Source organism: Nasonia vitripennis (assembly GCF_009193385.2).
Source record: "Nasonia vitripennis strain AsymCx chromosome 4 unlocalized genomic scaffold, Nvit_psr_1.1 chr4_random0003, whole genome shotgun sequence".
NCBI classification, from domain to species: domain Eukaryota; kingdom Metazoa; phylum Arthropoda; class Insecta; order Hymenoptera; family Pteromalidae; genus Nasonia; species Nasonia vitripennis.
Genome location: NW_022279638.1, coordinates 2,115,375 through 2,131,193, shown reverse-complemented (window position 1 = coordinate 2,131,193; position 15,819 = coordinate 2,115,375). Strand labels below are relative to the sequence as shown.

General features: G+C 42.2%; 1 protein-coding gene across 16 annotated transcripts in view; it reads right to left on the bottom strand.

Annotated features, from left to right (window-relative positions):
* LOC100119218 (disks large 1 tumor suppressor protein) overlaps positions 1-15,819 on the bottom strand; it is a 1,703,670-nt gene that overhangs the window by 552,650 nt on the left and 1,135,201 nt on the right. The gene's annotated exons all lie outside the window — the stretch shown is intronic.

Below are 15,819 nucleotides of genomic sequence, written 5' to 3'. Positions count from 1 at the left end.
AATTCAATTTCTGAATCGCCAATCATATACACTTCATCAACCTTTCGCACTCCGTATATATTATCAATCGTTCTACGGCTTTTATCTAGCAATGATAAAAAGTCTTCAGCTGATTCATTTTTTCCACTCGCGGATCTATATGTAGAATTGGTTATTGTGTAAACATCATCATCATCATCATCATCATCATAATCATAACAGTATAATCCAATAAACTTGATTTATTGTTCTTATTTTGATCGTTGAGCAAACTCGATCGATCGATTCTCATTCGTTTTATCATTTTTTTACTGCTGTTTTGATCCAAAATATGATTGGATGGTTGCTGTAGTGGGCTTTCACTTTTCATCTCAACAAGTTTCTCAAGTGGTGTGATGACTGGTTTTAGAATATCACCGATGACTTTTTCAAAATCATCTTTCTCCTGTTTTAATAAAGTGTATTTTTTTTAGTAGCCTCACGAGCTCGCAAGAGCTCACTAAGAACATTCTTCTCTTTCTCGAAGTCTGACATGCTGACGTGGCGATGTCTACAACTGAACTGTAAGTTTGAAACTCATAATTCCTTTTTTATTGCAAAACAGTCAAATCCTTTTCTGTATCTACCCTCATTCATCGGCCTATCTTTGTCAATAACGATGAATCCATATCTATCATTCTTCCAACATTCAGAGCATATGATTGACATCGATAGAAGCTATCTACACTCTTATGTCTCCCCATACAGAAGAATGCTCTGACGTTATCCTGCTTCTCACATGCCACATCATCAAAATTCATTATTGAATTTGGAAGGGCTTCATCTGGAGATAATACAGATTCATGCTCACTGAACGGAAGATATGATACTCCTTCAATCGGATCCAAGACATTTTTGAGAAATTGTTACTTTGGCTGATTCAAGGATTTAGAGTATACATACAAATTCTCAAACCTAAGACCATTGGGTTGTGTAATTAAAGCCAATAAACTATTTGTTTTTCCACAGTTTGATGGACCACAGAATACTGCTCGTATACTATCTGGTAGTAATTCCCCATGACGCTTCTTTCTCTTCTCTTTTCCAAAATCAAAATTCGTGACAGGGAGTTTGACGTTCTGCTCGGTAAATCCATGTTCACTCAACAGAGTCAAATATAACATTGAGCTCTCGAAATATAAACGCTCGTTTTATACCATGAACGTCAGTTGTGAATCAACACTCGAAGAGAGATAATCATACACAAATCTCAGAAACAGCCGTAAGGCTATGGATTGCTTGATAAAGTTATCAAAAACTTACCTGTTGAATGCATCTTCCTGGATATCAATACTGCGGTCCCGGAACTAAATTGAAAAAGCGAATGAAAAGAGGAGATCCTGGTATTAATCCACTTGATTAGGCTTGTAAAAAACACGACATAGCTTACTCCGATAAAAACGGAGATCGTAAAGCTGCTGACAAGATGCTTGCTGAGGAAGCTATGCAACGTGTCAGAGCTAAGGATGCTAGTCTTGGCGAAAAAGCTTTTGCTTTTGCTGTTAGCAATGCTATGAAATTAAAAGGAAAAACTGGAATGGGACTGAAATTTAATAAGTTAGTGACTGCGGCTAAAAAATCAATGTCAACAAGTAAAAGTTCTCGCAAGGTTATTCAATCAGCCTTGAAGGGTGCACGTCAAGCTGTTAAAAGTGTAGGTGGAAAGAAAAAAGTTATCATTCCACGTGTTCTGCCGCTTCCATCAAAAATTGGTGGAGTTCTTCCTTTTCTCATTCCATTGTTCGCAGGACTAAGTGCAACCGGTGCTCTAGCAGGAGGCGCTGCTGGAATAGCTAAAGCAGTTAATGATGCTAAAGCTGTGCAGAAAAATCATGAAGAAAGTAAGAGGCATAATAAGACCATGGAAGCTATTGCTTTAGGCAAAGGTCTTCATCTTAAGCCCTATAAAACTGGAATGGGATTATTTATGAAACCTCATATCGGTCGTGGTCATCAAGTCAGTAGAAAAAAAAACTTCGATTTAACTTTGCCAAATCGTGCACTGACTGATTACGATCTAAAAAAAATATGCTCATATGATGAAAATCTCAGATTTCAGAGGTGTTTTCATGAGAAATAATCTACCACCCGATGGTCCATGGCATAATGAAACAGCAGTGGTAAACTTGGAGGACTTTCAAAATAGAGGCACTCACTGGGTTTGCTATCGCAAACGTGGTCCTGAAGTGATTTATTTTGATAGTTTTGGCAATCTTAAACCTCCTAAAGATCTCATGTTGTATTTTAACGTGAAAGAAGTGAAATACAACTATAAAAGATATCAAAATTTTGACTCATTTATATGTGGCCATCTTTGTCTCTTTTTCAGGAGACTATAAAAGAGGTGCTCACTGACGAATAGAATCATTATCTTCCGATCAGTCATGGAAGATAGCTCACTCTGAGTCTCTCAGGAAACTCATCTGTCTTAGAAGCGCAATATTTTCCTTCGATTGAACTACCGAAGCATAAAAATTTTGTCTTGGGTTTAGTTGAACTTTTATCATTTAACTCTATTCCCAATGTTGACTATTTAAATAATAAACTGCATTTAAACGGAGATATTATTATTAATATTCCTACTGGCAGTTATGAGATTGATGCTATTAATAAATTTTTACAAGCAAATTTGAAATCCAAAGGAATCGAATTCTCGTTGAAAGCTAACAACAATACTCTTAGAAGTGAAATTCTCTGCAGTCATCCGATAGATCTAACACCTCACGATTCCATAGGCCGTCACTTTGGCTTTGCTCCTCGCACTCTGGAAGAAAACATTCAACACAGCTCTGATTTACCAGTGAAAATATTGAGAATCAATGCACTCAGAGTTGAGTGCAATATTACTGGAGGTGCTTATATCAATAATAAGAAAGTTCATACAATCCATGAGTTCTTTCCCAGAGTGCCTCCGGGATATAAAATCATAGAAGTTCCGTCACACGTCATATATCTACCGGTCAGTGTCAAGTGCATAGATCATCTACAAATTCAAATTGTTGATCAGGATGGAAATTTAGTGAATTTTCGAGGAGAGGAAATAACTATTAGACTTCACATCAAATCTGTATAATGGGCATCGTTTACAATTCTGGATCATATATAAATCAGTCATTATGGCAACCAGTCATCAGTCGACCGAAGAAACTCAAACCGTTAACACGCAAGAGCATTCAGTTTCTGAAAAGTTTAGGACTAAAAGTTCGTGGAAAAAATTCACGTGTATAATTCTTTGCTGTTTCCAGAAAAATGGACGAAATTCTAAGCATTCGATCAGGTGTCGTATTCGATGAGTCTATTTGCTCATTACGAAGTATACGCACATCAACCATACTCATCATTAAGCTTTGACAACAGTGATGAAATTCGTATTTCTATCCAACATCAAGATCTATGTCTCTTACCATCGCGCAGCTCTATCTATATATGTGGAAATTCGCAAGTAAACGGTGGATCAACAGCACTTGCTAAAACTAAATTTGTCAGCAATGGCATTTGTCATCTGTTTGATGAAATTCGTTATGAGATTAATGCTGTGGAGATAGATAAAAGTAAAAATGTTGGTCTGAGCAGTGTTATGAAAGGATTGATTTCATTTAATTTGAATCAGAATGATATGCTGGAAAATGTAGGCTGGCTTGGTATTCAAGACAATATCAAATCGGTCGTAGATGACAAGGAAAATTTTGACGTTGCGATTCCACTGAGTATGATCTTGGGTTTTGCAGAAGACTATAAAAAGATTATAGTTAATATGAAGCATGAGCTCATTCTCACAAGATCGAGAAGCGACTTGAACGTAATAATCCAGGAAGGTACTGTAGCATCTGGTGTAACTACTTATGAAGATTACGAAGTAAAAGTATCAAAGATAGAGTGGTTGATGCCATATGTTGTTGCATCTGATAAACAAAAAATCCAGCTATTGAATTTCATTGGTAAAGATAATCCTATCTCCATGTGTTTCCCTTCTTGGGTATTATTTGAATATCCTCTTCTCCCAAGCACTACAAAACACACCTGCTGGTGAAAACATCAAATCAATTGGCAAAACCTCGTTTTGTGATTCTTGGACTGCAAACAAAGAGAAAATCATTGAGAACTGCAAACGCCAGTCGATTTGACCATTGTGAGTTGAGTAATGTGAAACTTTTCTTGAATTCACAATATTATCCATACAACAATATGAACCTCGACATAGCTAAAAATCAGTTTGCCATTCTCTATGATATGTACGCTAATTTTCAAAAATCCTACTATGGAAGAGATTTGCAACCGCTGCTGATAAAGTCTTCGTTTCTCAACTTTGCACCACTCGTAGTTATTGACTGTTCACGACAAAACGAATCTCTCAAGAGCGCTCCTGTCGATGTACGTCTGGAGTTTGAGGCTAAAAAAGATTTTCCTGCTAACACTTCAGCCTACTGTCTGATCTTACATGATCGCATCGTTCAGTACAATCCTATTAGTGGAGTTGTCAAGAAGCTCGTCTAAGCTGCACCGGAAAATGGAGTATGCAGTAGACATGACTGGTTTCAAGCAAACCGAAGAAGATTATATTCTAAAGGAATTAGCAATCATACCTCTCAAGGAAAATAGTGCAGATCCTATTGTTCTAACATTCAAAAATCCCTTCTCATGGAAAAAACTCTCAGACAAAATGCAAAGGGAAAACAAATGGCTCAAACATAATTATCATGGCATCAGGTGGAAAACGGATGGACATGACTACTCTCAAATCGAAAACTTGCTTCGTGACGCTTTACATGATGCATCAAAAATTGTTGTCATGGGTGCATTAAAACAGAAATGGCTTCAACGATTCAAATTTCCTGTTCACAATATTGAACAGTATGGCTATCCGTCAAAACCATCTTTTAAGTGCGTCACAGTATGCACAAATCATAATCCAAGCTATAAGACGACCTGTGCATTGCACAACGTCAAACTCATGAAATTGTTCTATCAGCATAAACTGTAATGTAAAAAAAAAAAAAAAAATTAAAAAAAAAATTAAAAAAAAAATTAAAAAAATAAGTAGAGAACGTTATAGCCGTTTCAAAACATAATAGAGAGAGAGAGAGAGAGAGAGAGAAAAAATTATTCCCACTCTCTCATCGGGTACTAAAACACTCTGAGAGGAGAGAGGGTGTTTTAGTATCTTGGAGAGAGAGAGAGGGAATCCCTCCTCTTCCATCGGGTACCAAAACACTCTGAGAGGAGAAGGGAACCTATCTACTACTTAACATCTACAAGTTACCCTGAAACCTGGACATCATCTATGAGGCGGATATAATTTTGGGCCTTAAAATAGTTTGGCCTTTTAATTTCGGGTCTTAACATTTTCGGGTCTTAAAATTTTGTACCTTAATATTTTTAGGCTTTAAAATGTTTGGGCCTTAAAAATGTTGGGTTATTTAAATTTTTCTGTGTGCCGTGAAGCCATTCACATTTTTTCTCAACAACTCACATATTTTATTGTTTTATTATTATTTATAATTCAAAGCGCACTATTAACATGTTGCCTATATATAAATATAGGCAATAGGAAACACACACACACACACACACACACATATATATATATATATATATATATATATATATATATATATATCTTGTAACGGGGTGTAACCTCGATCAATAAATAACTCATAGAACGACTGGATCGCGTTCCCTCGATGCGGTGGAGGATTCCTCTCCACCCGCGAAACACCTCCGTTGCATGCAGCTGTTTCAGCTGCTTCTGTTTGCTGGGTCTACGCGCCGCCCGGCGTGTGCTCGGCTGCTCGACTGCGTTAAATAAATGCTCTTAAATAACGCCCGCGGCGGCGGCGGTATTCGCAGGAAGAAACAGGGGTCGGGAATAAGCGAACGAGGTTCAGAAATGATGACAACTCACGTTAAATAAAAAGACTAGGGTTATATTTGTCAGCCGCGATATAAACGTGAAGTTACAATGATAAATTATGATACGCGAGTCGCCAACAACTTTGCGACTCGCCGCGACGCTAGAATATTCGCGCTCGCACGCGTGTATCGACGTGAAGGTCGCGCGCGCCGGATCACCCTCGCATGGGTGATATCCACTCACCAGGCACTCTCTCTCTCTCATGCACTGCGCGCCACACAAACCTCTCTTCGTCGAAGACGCTCGTAGTCCTGGACAGGCCGCAAGACTCCGTAACCAGCCGCTATGCTAATGCTGGGGTCACCTGGCTCCGGGTCACACTCACACACACAAAATGCCTCTCCGAATCGCTGGACACAGCACAGCACGAACAATCCCGCAAGACCCTTGAAATCTTAGCCAAGTCGTGTGTATATTTATCGAAGGCCGAGAGCTAACTGAGCGCGCTCCTGAAGGATTATTCCCGAATTCGCACGTGTTTTTCTTCGCGCGCGCGAGTCTACCCTATTTCGTCGCGGAACAGCGGTACTCACCGCTACGAGTTAGCCGCCGTGCTCAACTCGTTACAGCCCCCCCCCCCCCCTCCCTAGAATCGATCTATTGATCAGATGGCGATTCTACCCATTCCGTCCGCGATGAACCGAAGCTTCGTGCATCGCGTCCGCGACCAGGAATCTGAGGATTCTGGGGCGATAAAAAAACACATTAGTACGGTGACTACCGTTACTGGGCTTTACTTGTGCGCGTTTTTCGCGGTGACGTCGACGGGTTAGTAGGTGTCGTTGCATGCCCGCGGTTGCACGAACCCTTCGGACGACCACCACATCTCCTCTTTTCGGTGTTGACCTTCACTCTAGGAGTCTCTGGCGTAGGTCTCATACGCCTAGCCGTATACACCTTTTTCCTTGGCCGGCCTCTCTTCTTGGTCGCATGGTTTATTACGCCCACGCGCGTCTTTTTCGCTTGCTTTGGACGGTCGGCGACTTTGCTCACTTCGGACGCAATATCACCCTGTTCGCAGACAGAGTCTTGCTCGCTTCGTGACAGTGATTCGCTAGCACCCGCGTCTACGTTCGCGTTTCTCGGAGATTGAGCGTCGCCATCTTCTTCACACTTCTGCGACTCTTCGTCCGTTGCTGACGAATAGAAGGGCTTCATCTGCGCAGCTGGTGCAAGATCTACTTGCTCGCCCATTTCATCGACAAGTCGATAAGTATTGGTGCCGCGTATTTCTACTATTTTATACGGTCCAATATATAGTGGCGCTAACTTCGCGGAGCGTTGGGTCCAGAAGACAACACGTGATTTTGCCTCATCACTAAGTCTCCGAATTTGTATAACCCCGGTTTACGCTTGGCGTCATAGTAGCGCTTCTGGCGATTTTGCGCATTCTGCGTTCTCTGCGACGCTTGCTCACGCAGCTGGGATAAATCCCACGTGCGATCATGCTATGCATCGATCGCGCGTCGCTGCAACTCTTCTCCTGCGGCGGCGTCCTGCTCGCGCCTCGCGGCAGAAGGTTTCTTCGGCTGAGCCCCATACATCAATATGGCTGGACTCACTCCTGTCGAGGAATGAGGTACGGTATTATACCCGAATGCGATGTCGCTCAATCGCTCGTCCCATGTATTATGGTTTTCTTTGATCAGCGCGCGCACCATGTTATTAATGGTGCTGTTTATCCTCTCTACTGGATTCGCCTGGGGGTGATAAGGTGGCGTCAACTCGTGTCTCACGCCTTGTTCCCTGATGAATGGCCTTATTTTTGAACTCGGTGCCATTGTCCGATAGGAATACTTCTGGCGCACCGTACCGCAAGAAGACCCGCTCTCTGAGATGCTACAGGATTGTCTTCACGTTCGCACGCTTAATCGGAATACACTCTATCCAGCGTATGAACAAGTCTTCGAATATGAGAATATATTCGTTCCTCGAGCGGTTTTTGGTTTCGGCCCCAGACATCTCCTGCTATGATCTGTCTGGTGGCCGGCTGATAGCTCGTCGTGACACTCTCGCAAGATCTCTGCTCGCTTTTCTTTTAACACGACGATTTTCCATGCCGTATCGTCATTCATAGACGCTGGCAATTTTTCATCTGGGCAGAAGTAGTACAGCTGCTTGCCGTACATCTTATACAGCGGATCTTTGCTCGGATGCAGCTGTATCTCACGGACCTTTTTGCAGTGCCATTCGTCCTGGGTTTCACTTGCCCATCCGACTGCCTCGACCGGTACTGCGTCTTTCTCGTACATACGCGACAATGCGTCTGGTACGGCATTTAGCAGGTCTTTTCTATGCTCCACAATGTAGACGTGGGCCTGCATTTCTAGCGAACATCTTGCTAGGCATCCGGTGGGATTATGCAAGTTGCATAACCACCGCAAACTATTGTGGTCCGTGATGACCTTAAATTGATATCCCTCAATATACGGTCTGAACTTCCGTATATCCTGGATGACTGCAAGACATTTTCTCACTGCAGTTTCTCTCGGCTTTCGACATTGAGCGGCTAGCGAATTCCAAAATCCGCGCTCCTCCGTTGGATTACTTGGAAAAGTACCGCGCCGAGACTGGTGTCACTGGCGTCCGTCTGCAACACGAACTGTGATTCGAAATCTGGGCGATAAAGGATCGGTGCAGACGCTATCAGCGCTTTTACTTGTTGGTAAGCGTCTAGCTGTTCCGGCCCCACTCGTATTTTCGGCGCTGAATACGCCACAATGGGCGCTATCTATCCGAAAACCATCGTGATTACCCAGGAACTGTGAAAGCCCTTAGAGGTCTCGCCTCCGGTTTCAACGGTCGCTAAGGTCCAACGTCGATATGTACTTCGCTTTCTACAGTTTAAGAAGGATATTATCCATGTTAGATAATTGATATGCGTCAGCCTTTGACAGCGCATTAACTTTCCGGAAGTCAACGCAAAAACGATATTGCCCATTCGTTTTGCGCACCATCACTACCGGGCTTGACCAAGCACTGTCAGAGGGTTCGATGATTCCCGCAGCAAGCAACTCTCGTACTTGTTGATACATCTCCTCCTCTATTTTTGGCGACACGGAATAATACTTCTGTTTTATCGGCCTGGCCGATCCAACATCTATCCCGTGCACAATCAACTGCGTCCGTCCGATCGTACGGTTGGATTTAGGCAGGATGCTGTTCAGCATTCTGCGAATTTGTGCGTGCTCGTCGTCACTGATAGATATAGGACGTTTTCATTTAGATCGTGGACTGCGCCGAACAGGTATCCAAAATTCGTCCCAACTAGACATTCGTTGCTCGCTTCGGGCATAATCGCCATCGTTACGTCGCATTGTACACCCGCGACGTCGAATAGCAAATCCACAAATCCTACGATCGGCGACGTCTGACTATTTGCACACTGTGGTTGACGGCTATCACGTTGTCGCAAAGGTCGACCGCAGGTGCTAGCGATATGGAGTCCTAACGAGCCCATCACTGTCATAGCTGTGCCTCGATCGTAGAGAGCCCTTACTCAGCTACTTATTCTGAACCCTCCAATGCCCACTTGTACCCACCAGCGCGACTCGTCTTTATTTGGCGATATCGTCGATTGCGAGATGCGCTGGACAATAGTGCGACCATGCGATCAAAATCGCCCAAGGTTTCGCGCGAGGTATCGGCTACGCCCTCCGTCACGTGCCTCTCCCCTCGGGGAGACTCCTTGCGCGACGGTTCAAGAAAAGTAGGAACCTCGCCTACTCCTCTTTTTGCCGTTTCCCTTACCCGAAGGACAGTCTCGGGCAAGGTGGCCTTTTCTGTGGCAGTTGAAGCACTCTATCGGCCTCCTCTGCTCTCTTTTGTCCGTCAGACTTCTGGCTTTTGCGCTTTGGACTAGGAGACCTCTCTTTTTCCTAGGTCCGGAGCATCCTCGCTGAGGGACTTCTTGCTGCCTCCTCCAGCGTTGGCGTGCTTCGCCGGTTGCGCTATCGCCGTAAGCTTCGCATCTAGTAGCTGGCTTAGGGCGTCGACTATTATGGGCAGTGCGTTAGTCAGCTCTGCTAATCCTACAGCTGCGAGCGGCAGTCTTTGGCGTCTCACCCTTAAAGGCGCATTCGGGGACGATTGTTACTCCGAAGCCCGGAGTTGCTCGATATGAGGCTTTGCAGGCTAGGCCGCCTCAACTTCGACCGCTGCCTCGAGTAACTGCTCCACGGTTGTGAAATCTTTCCGCTGAAGTCCTCATTTAAGAGCAGGCAGCATATTATGGTATATCCAATCCAGTTGCTGGCTAGCGTCTGGTCGGGGTTCCATTCTCCACATAATGCCTTGCAGGTTATTTACGTAAACCCGCACGCGTTCGCCAGGCCACTGCGTTCTCGAAATTACTTCGAAGTTTTCGACGCTTAACAATGAGTCTCCGATGAACTTAATCCCCCATTTGTTCACCGCGGGACCGATGGGTCTGTTGTTCTGTCTTCGCGACCCATCGTAGATGATACTGTCACTCAGCGCTTGCTTATGCACGTTCGTCGCATTCGCATTCCTCGCCCCCCCCCCCCCCCTAGCAACTACTGGAGGTTCGCCGGGATCCAAGAGTTGGAGGCTCCACCTGCCACCGCGCCTGCGTCTTCGCGGAAGCTGCTGTGATTTATGCTGTATGTATGTGAGTTCTGTGGATTACTCTCGCTTGCTGGTGGCTTTACCCTTGTACTGGACGCAATGTTAGTCGGCCATTGTGACATCATGGCCTCCATCTTGCACATCAGCACCCTCATCGTTGCGGTATTCTCAGCTATCGACTGATATTTCGTGACTCTGAGCGTATTGTGCATTGCAACGCTCATCTTCACCGTACCCTCTGTTTAGCGGTCGATTGCTTGCTGTTGCAGCGCATTGTTGAGATTTGGTCTCTAATCCGCAAGTCACTGCCGCTGCGCCCATGACTGCGCGTGGTGCAGTGACCTTCACACTGCGGAACTTTCCGTTTTGGAAAACGTATTCGCCTTTGCCTTCGCCCGCCGTAGTTGTCGGCGTTGTCGTTGTCGTTGTTGTCGTCGTTGTCGTGGTTACTGTCGTGACCAGATTCCCTGTCGACACCTTTATCGTGACGATTCTATTCTGGTCTTGACCCTGCGCCTTTTGCACCGTTAACCTGACTTGGTCTTCCGGCGTCGACACTAGCGCTTGTGCCTGTTTACTCTCCTCAGTGTCTGGCATTTCTGTGTAAACGTTTCTCATTGTCATCGCGTTTAGCAGTACTAGATTAGGCCCTGTGGGTTGGCCTAATCCTTGCGCCGGTTGACCTTAGTTCATCTCGATCGCTGGCGTCACCACGACTTCATTGGCCTCGATCTCTTGTTGTAACAGCTTCAGAGAGCGCGGCTGTTCGGCGTCATAATCGCCCGTATAAATCGAGCGTGTCGATACTTGTTGAGATGTTGCGTCGATGAATGACTTACGCAGTTCTCTCTAAAATCTGACTCGGTATACTCTGCGAGGAGCCATCTGTTCAGCCTAGCAACGCGATCTAATCGCTTGCCGTCTGGCTTTAACTGCATACTCTCAAGGGCATCGTCCATCTTTTCTTTGTCGATGCCCAAGCACCAATTCTCGACGACCTTCTCTACTTTCTTCGCCATGTTGGTGTATCTTCTGCGTCTAACGACGTTTCGCGGTTGCGCAACAACGACGTGGCAGCTCCCTATCCTACGCACTCACTTTAGATAGCCCCTAGATTGTACTCTTGTTGCTACAATGTTAGCTGCAAATATATAACCTTTCTACTCACGCGCTTGCATACCTAAGCGCGTCGCTGTGACGTAGATTATTACACGAAATCGAACAAAACGAAAAATCGAATTCGTATAATCGGAGCGAAATCCGTAAAAAAAATTTAATTACGCCATATAAGCACGAATTGCTTTTGGTGCGCGCACTCGTAGCACCGCTGTACTCTCACTTACAACGCACAGTTTGTGCTACATGCATATACGCACTTATACATCCGAAAAAAAAAATCCAAAAAAAGACGAAACTATTTTTTGCGGAATTACACGTATATCTCGATCTGCGAGTCGAGTGTGTTCTCTTCTTGATAAATCTTGAGGTCTTCTTGGCTGAAAACTGGGCGTATACTGTTCCGCGTCTTTTCGTGGAAGTGTCTATATACCTCGCGCCCGTCGCCGAAATTATTATTTAAAAAACACGTAAATTGAACAAATTTTGACCGCATTTAAAAAAAACGTAGAGGATCGAGATACAAAAAATTATTTTAGTTTGTGCGAGAGTAGAGCCTTCCCAAAATTTCAGCCCGATCAGTTGAACATTGCGTGAGACATCGCATCTCATACAGATTTTGCGCACGAATTAACTATAAGGCTATTAACTATTTCGTGTCGCGTTTGTGTCTAAAAAAATAACATTTTTATCAAAGAGACTACAAAAAAGTACCTCTCGCCAGTTACTTCGCTTGCACAAGAAAGTATGGCTGTGACGTATAATAATGTTCAAAAGTCAACTCATTTATGGATCAAAATTAAAATAATTTTCATCTGGCAATTTTTTTAGACCTATTCACTCCCGTAACCCTATTTCCACCCTTTTAATGGGTGATGATCGCAGTACAGTTGTAGAGATCGAAAGGACTCGAAAACCACCTGCGAATATTTTTTCACCTTTTTTTGAATTATTTCATAGCCTCGTTTTATAATTTTCACCCCCAAAATAAGGGATAATGACCAAGTGAATGTAGCTGTAGCTCCCTGCAAAAATTACTTATCACGCACCGTTCTAAAGTGTAATAGAATCACGTTTCAAGATTCTTTCTCGCGAAAGAAACAATGAGATTGCCGGTTAAGAACAGCACGTAAAAAGAGTCCCATCCCTTACGGCGCGTGTGAGCAGCCCCTCGCGCTTGAAAACTATCAGATCCTGCCTAATCGAATACTTTCAAGTTGTCTGGGATGGCAACTTATTGACTCGCGCGCTGAATTGTCTCGTTTTTAAACTAGCTTTGAAGTAGCTGCTTCTTGCTACTTGAAAAATGAATCTGGTTGTTCGACGATTTTCTCGACTACCTGCTTTCTAACACGCTTTCTGGACTAGCTGCTTTTTGACGCGCTTTTTGGAGCAGCTGTTTTCTGGCGCGTTTTCTGGAATAGCTGCTTTTCAAAACTTTTTCTGGAGTAGCTGCCGCCTAAAGAAATTTTCTGGAGTAGCTGCTTTCTGAAGCGATTTTATGATGTAGCTGCTTTCCGAGACTTTGTCTGGACTAGCTGCTTCTCATTCTCGGCCGTCAATACACTCATATATTTTTCTTAATCTTTGTCATTTTTTAAGATTCTGTCTTTGTTTAGTGTTTATTTATATTCATCATTTTTTTCTTACTTTTCATAAGAGACATCTTACTACTTTAGTATTTTAAATCTAAGTTTATCTCTAAAAAAAATTAACTTTTGAAAAAGTAAAAGGTTAGGCGAGTTTGATATATTCCGCAACGAAATAACTGATAAAAGAAGAACTAAGATTAATCAACCAACGTCAAGTTTATTATATTTAATCATAATGAAGCGACAAAATTTTTTTTGACCAATAAAGGTCTTACTTAACTTAAAGTTAAGTTATACATTGATCAATTAGAAACAACTCTCAAGATACAACGTAACTTGCCATGACTGTTTCATTTTGTTTATTGGTGAACAACTAAAATGTTTGTTTCATGTATTAAAACGTCATAAAAACACCATAAGAACAATGCTAACTTGCTTATTATGCCAAATTTTCTTGCGAATAATTCAGAACGAATTTAATAACCCGGCTTGAATTTAACTCGTTAATTTTAAGAAGCGGCAAATAATTTAATCTATTGTCTAGCATATGCTTTTTCAACAACAATACTTTCACCGTGAACAAATTTTTCGAGCATGAATTCAAATCGAATTTCAAACTAAATCTGCAGCTAGCAATTATTTTCAGTACTTTAATAAATTTTAAAAGTTCTGGCCTCAGTTTTGACGTACGACAAAAAAACTCTGTATCACGTGTCTACAATTTCGTTAAATGACTTAAACTTTTGCAAAATGAACAGTCTGGAAAATAATTATTTTCGTCGTCACGATCCGGCATACAACCCGATTACAATGCTTTAATTTAGACAAATCACCGATATTATTGTTGATAGTACTCACAATATTCAGTTACCACGACGATTAATTCGACCAATTTCTTAACTTGAGTTTTTCGGCAGCAAAGGCAAGCAATAATTATCGAATTAATTGTCTGACTGGTACACAACTTATTCGACTGCGAAACGTACATGTATATAAATTATAATTTTAAATTATTATGAGCATAAAAATACATTTCAATTAATAACGATAAAATTATTATGCATAAATAATATCTCTATTATTTTTGGGGTATATAGATAGTAAAAAGGGTAAATTAATTTTATTTTTGCTATCGCTTGGTTTGACTTACAATCAAGCTACGTCAATTCTTTATTAATTCTTTATAAATGTTCCAATCAAGTCAAACTTACTATCGCAAAAATCTTTCCGATGCTGGATTTTCAAAAAAAAATTGTTTGGCTTAAATAATTGTAATATGCAAATTGTTAAGCTGCTGTGAGCAAAAGAAAATTTTTCTTCACTATCTCTATTGACTCTAACTTTCTTAACACATAAACCAACGGGGGAAATTATTTTTCAACTCTTAACACTCTGAACTACTGCTGGATATTTTTAAAATTCCATAACAACGAAATTTTTATTAACGTTCGTGAAATTACGGCTGTAATGCGCGAATCAGGGTAAACTAAGTGTTCACTTCTGTGAACCTCATTTCACCACGCGATCGTTGTCAACGGCTTATTACACGACTGCGAATCATCACGATGATAGAAAAGATAATTTAATTTTCTCGTTTCAAACACTTCGTAAAGTCTAAGTTAATGCTTAAAAAAAAAAAAATTTCAAAAAGTTTGCTAAGCGTTAATTTTTTCCCTCAACTACTACGACTTCGAATTTTGCAAGAAAAAGAAATAATATATTTTCTACGGTCTCGTATTATGTCCGAAAAAATTTTATTCACATGATCGATCGTATAAAAAATTTCAAAACCTGTGTATTGCCACGTTAGAGTCGAAAAAGAGCACGAGGGTAAACCATGATATCAGTTTAGAGAACCCCAGTTTTAACGGCTCGCGCGGCTAACTCCACGTGGTCAGCTATTTTCGACAATCAATCGAGTTTTAATTTTTCTCAGCACTAGAACACACGTTTATTAATAATTCGCTTTGAAATTTCTATTAACCACTTGGGTGGGCTAAGCACGATGCACAGCGCTAAAAGTTTATTTGCACGTCATTGACGCCGAGTATTGAAGATGGCTGTTATTCGGATTTCCGGCGATCAAAAATGTCGCGCACACAACACTGTGATTTTCCCGACTTTCACGGCCGAGCCCCACGCGTTGGGCAGCCACAGTAACGGCTAGTTTATCCTTCCGTTCAAGTCGCTGGGATGATTTCTTCTTGCGGCTTTTTGTTTTCTTGGTTTGTTGGCGGACAGAACTTAAGGAGCTATCAGAGTCACTTTCCTGGCTGCTAAGGCTATCATCGCTGCTATTTCTCTTCCTGTTTCTCTACAAAACAGATTCCCAATGCTATTAGTACCAACTCATAGAGTGGTACTAATAGCAATCCTCGACAGACTAAAATGCGCCAGATACCTGAGTAAAATAGATCTACGTCAAGCCTATTTTCAAGTAAAAAATGGAGGAAAGTAGTAATAAATATACCGCCTTTGCTGTGCCAGGATATGGGTTGTGGCAATTCACCAGAATGCCGTTCGGCCTTATTAATGCTCCCATGACTCTCCAACGTCTGGTGGATACTCTATCGGCCCCGAAGACGCCCCACAAAT